This window comes from Chrysochloris asiatica, unplaced genomic scaffold (genome assembly GCF_000296735.1).
Source record: "Chrysochloris asiatica unplaced genomic scaffold, ChrAsi1.0 scaffold00166, whole genome shotgun sequence".
Lineage (NCBI taxonomy): Eukaryota > Metazoa > Chordata > Mammalia > Afrosoricida > Chrysochloridae > Chrysochloris > Chrysochloris asiatica.
In genome coordinates, this window is record NW_006408684.1 from 2,281,845 (window position 1) to 2,286,846 (window position 5,002).

Below are 5,002 nucleotides of genomic sequence, written 5' to 3' on the forward strand. Positions count from 1 at the left end.
AACACCAACAAGTGATCCTACAGCGCCACACTGCGAATCCTACCTCACATAATTAACAAAATGTTGTGTTTTCATGTACTTTCCAGTATTTAATGTTGATAGCAGACAAGGGTTATTAGCCCCATTTGACAGATATAAAATGCTAATCAGGACTCTGATTCCCCAATAGTCAAAACAAGCATTAGGTAAGGGACTTAACCCATGTCTGATTCCACAGATCAAAATTTTTTGTCATTTGAACTTTAAGGTTCAAATAATCACAGTGGGAAGCTCTTATATTGTTAGGTAATTTTATTCCTTTCTGTATTTATTCAGACATATTCTTTCATAACAAAAGCTTTGTAGTATTGACAGTTTCAAGCCCTATTATTATGATTCATGGAAACACAGTGGCTCTGCAAGATAAACATTGGACTTCAAACCAAGATAGTTGTTCAAGCCCATCAGTCACTCCTCAGAAGAAAAATGAGGCTTTCTGCTGTGTCAAAGATTTACAGCCTGGGAAAACTTACCCAGGGTCACTACGAGCCAGGACCAACTCAAAGGCACTTACCAAAAGCAACATTATGATTCACTGACTTGTTCTATTCACTTTGATGTACAGAGATGCAAGGAGTTTCCCATGGTCACACAGCTCACTGGTGACACAGATCCTATACCTTTCCTATACCTAATACTCCATCCTATACCTTTCCTACAATATCTTTGCCTATGGGGATAATCTTGCCCTTTAACCCAAGAGCTTTCTGGCAGCCCCTTTTTCTTCCCTGACTCATTAGACTATGAAGAAGTGAAAATATCTTTTACTTACTTTAGAATCTGGGCACTGTAATGTACGACATGATCATCAATTATAGTTACTCCATGATGTATATGTGTGTCATTATCTAATTTTTTATAAAGAAATTTTTTTCAATTGCACCATTATAGTAAAAGTGATAGTGAAGAATATGTTTAAATACTGAAAAGAAGAAATGAATGGGATAGCTTACCTCCAGAGATCTGTTTTAGGATTAGGGTTAGTTATGACAAGTCAAAGACATGAATGGGGTGACCCTACCACCTGAAGACGGCAGGGGAGCTTCTTGTCAATCAACCTCACTGCCATCATAGCTCCTTCAAGCATGAGAATTCCATGGAAAATGGAGTTTCTGCCCCACAACTATGTCAAACAATTATGTTACAGACAATTGTCCTGCTTTTGAACTGCCATTTCATTTCATTGGCTAGAATAGATTTCATAGTTTCTTGGAAGGGAATGAGAGATTAATCATGATGTTCCAGCCTGTTAAAACAGCACACTTCAGAAGGAGAAAATCATTTTGCGTCAGTGCATTTCTGAGGTAAGCCGCTTCTTCCCTTCTGGGCCCTATCTTGTCTACCACCTCGGGCAGAAGAGCATGGAGAACTGGTTTGCTTGAGGGCTGCCTTAATAGCAACTTACTATTCCAATCATTCTGCTCTTCTTTCTCTTGAGTGATGCTTTCTACAGCTAGATGTTGTTCTTCTGCAACATGGGATCATTTCAGGGAAAAGAATGCAAATCTTAAATTGTTCTGGCTGATTTGGATACAGTAGAATATTAAATTCATACTCTTATTTTCTTGTTCACAGCCAGAAAACATTGGAGGCTTTTCTGTTCAAGTCAGTGCAGTTAAATGAATTAGCATTGTACACATTCTACATGCAAAATATCATGATCAACATTTTAGGGAACTTGAGAAGTACAATCACAGCAGCATCTTACAATAGCAACATTTACAACAGCAAAGTACCATCTTTCATTTCATGTGATCTTTACATCAACTGTTCATTTAGGTTTAATCTTGGCAGAATCTATTTAAGATTTCTTTCTTCCTCTCCCTCAGAGTATGTCGCATAAATAGAAGCACTGAATGTTTACTGAATGAATGAATTCCCAATTTATAGAGGTTATGAGCAGAGGGAGATTCATTCATTGAGTAATCTTGAATTTCTTAACAGAGTCAAGATTCAAATCAAGGTCTTCTGATTTCATATCAATGCTTTTCACACTAAGTCCTGCCCTCAGAACTTACTCTTCAGATGGAGCAATGGACACGACACATTAAAGGATGCCATTCTGTGATACCTGATGGTGGCCAGAGGAGCAACTGGAGGAGGGGAACATTAGTCTACCGTGGCCTTTAAATTCCCTCTCTCGCCACCATTGTTGTGTTTCTTCTTTCTTAACCATCACTATATTTCTTCTCACTTTTATGCTTTATACAATTCCTGGATCAAGCCTATTCTCTTACAGTAAAATGATATTGCTCCCCCAAAGAAGAAACATATTTCTATTCTTTTCCTTATCACTTTTCCCATGAGAAAATGGATACAAGATATTAGAAAAGAAACAGCATGCTCCATACCCATCTCAGTCTATTTCTTTTCGTCCTATTTGCCCAGAGTTAGAACAGAACTGAAAGTGGAAAGTTAAAAAGACAGATGGCCCTCAGAGATGCTCCTTCCATAGGGTGTTTGGTCATCACTGTGGCTGATCTGTCTCAGGAGTGCCTGTCGGTGTACAGTCACTTTTTGCCTACCACTGCATAGAAATCAACTCATAGGCAGTGGATTTGCACAGTAGATGTAGGAGAGAGCATGCTGCTTTTCCAAGGGTCAGGAAAGCAGAAATTCCGAAAGGAGCAGAGGAAAGAGCATATGTAAAGAGAACAAAGAACGAGTCTACAGAGATAAAAATGAGAACATTTGGGGGAAAACACTCAACTGGCTAACATAGCCTCCATAAGGACTTGTGATTTTACAGGCCTGACAGATAATCAAGGCCTCATTATACTGGGTGTCAGGGAGAGGGTAATATTTTCAGAGGGCAACTGCTTAAAAAACAATTTCTGTCACACAGCTTGCCCATGCGTCAAGCGTGCCCGCCTCCCTGTCTCACTGCTGATTTGAAAATAAATTATGCTGATTGCTCCTGATATGAGGGGAATCCATCATCATTCCCCTCTGAATTCATCTCAGTCAACCTGCAATTGTTTCTGACCCATCTCCCAAAGAGCCAAGCTCTTGCTCTAGGATGCTAATGAGATCCCTGCCCCTCAATGAGAGGCCTCAGTGGGGAAATCCCAGAGACCTTGCAGCTCCCAAGACCATACTCTTTGCTACCTAAGTACAGGGGGACTTCAAAAAGTTCATAGAAAAACGCCATTATCTTTTTTATTCCATTTCTACACGAACATTTTAAAGTCCCTCATATTTCTCTCCTATAATGTGTTATTACCCTTAAGAGAGCAATGGAAACTGACCTCCTGAACTGTGGGTGGTCAAGTCCAATTGCCTGGGGTCTGATGAAACTAAAGGAAGTTTTCCTTTTTTCTTCAGGACTTCTATGATTCCAAAAACACTTTCAACTGACAGTAGTTCTGAGAAGACTGAGAATTTACCCAAAATTTCTCCCCACCTTACCTCCACCTCGCTCTTCTTTTAAACTTGATGTTTGGATTATGAAAAAGGAAATGAATTTTCAGGGATTTCCTGCATATGGGGTTTTTGAGGATGGTAGCAGTAAATACTTTCTTTTATATTTTTGAGACCCAGAATTAGGGTAAGGTTTTAGGTACTGGATGGCTGAGTAGAGTTATCCTATTTCTTGAAAAGGGTAAGATACAAAATGAAACGAAAGGACTTAGAAAAATGAAAAGTTCCCAATGGATGTCTGTTGTTAGGGATTCTTAATGAGAGGTTAACTGACAACTGCTTACCAAGTTTTGAGAGTGTTGCAGCTTTTGTCATATTCTCAAAATGGTCTGTGACTAGGAAAAAGAAATACATGCATACATACATACTCAAATCACCGAGAGTAATAATCAGTCATTGGGAACCACTGATGAAAGGCATAACTATTTGGAACCAACTCAACGGTACTTAACAACACCAACAACAACTGGGATGATGCACTGAACTGCAAGGTCGGTTTGAATCACAAGCCGCTCCTTGGAAACCCTATACAGGTTCTCTGTGAGTCAGAACCGACTCCATGTCACTTTACAATAACAACAATTGTTGGTGGGAAACATTGTCAATTTGGTGTGTGTTTAAATATCCAAGCCTAATAATTTTGTTGTTATTCTTTCGGATTTTAGTGGTTAAATGGAGGCAAGTACTGGAGGATCAGAATCTAGTTTTCCAGTTTTCATCTGGGATCATTTTCATCTAAGTCTTTTTCTCTGACTTCTTAGGAACTGTACTGTATACTATATATTTCATTTCCCATTGTTCCCTTATTTTTCATGTCAGTCTTGAATCAGGCAGGGAGTTCATTGTTACAGTCATGCTCTCGGTTTTCCCTTTTGTCTCTTGTTTTCTCTGCAGCATTTAACTTTAGTAGGACCTTACCAGCTGCACTTTAGACTCAATTCACTTCCTTTGTTATTGATAACTTCAGCTGTGACTACAAACTGAAAGACCAGCCATCACCAAAGAGGCTGGGAGAGAACCAGCCACAAACACCCAGCACTGCTGACTTTGGTGTAGAAAACACCAGTGCTGAAGGAACAAGAGAAGCTCATTGTGGAGAGTAAGGGGCACTCAGAGGAGGCTGCTTGGGGTCTGTGATACCCAGCAGGACAGAGCCTAGCCACAAACATGATACAAGACATGCTGGCAACTTGCAGAAATATGTGAAAGAAGGAGACTGTTGAGGTTGGCTGGAGTCCAGATTTAGCTGGTTGGGTTAAGAACCATGTAAGTGTGGATTATGTAATCACACTCGTTCCTCCTGGTCTTTCCCCCTCCGTTTTCCATTTAGTCACAAAATAATTATTAAACATTAAATAAATATAGACCCAATGCTTTCTTTTTGCATGTCTCCCCACCCCACCCTACCCCCTCTTTTTACTGTGAATTGAGCGAAGGTTTACGGAGCAGATCATCAGTTTTAAACTCAACCAATCATATATTTTGCTTCATTACTATGGTTGCAATCCCCTCCATGCACCAAAAGTTAACAGCAAGTACCTCT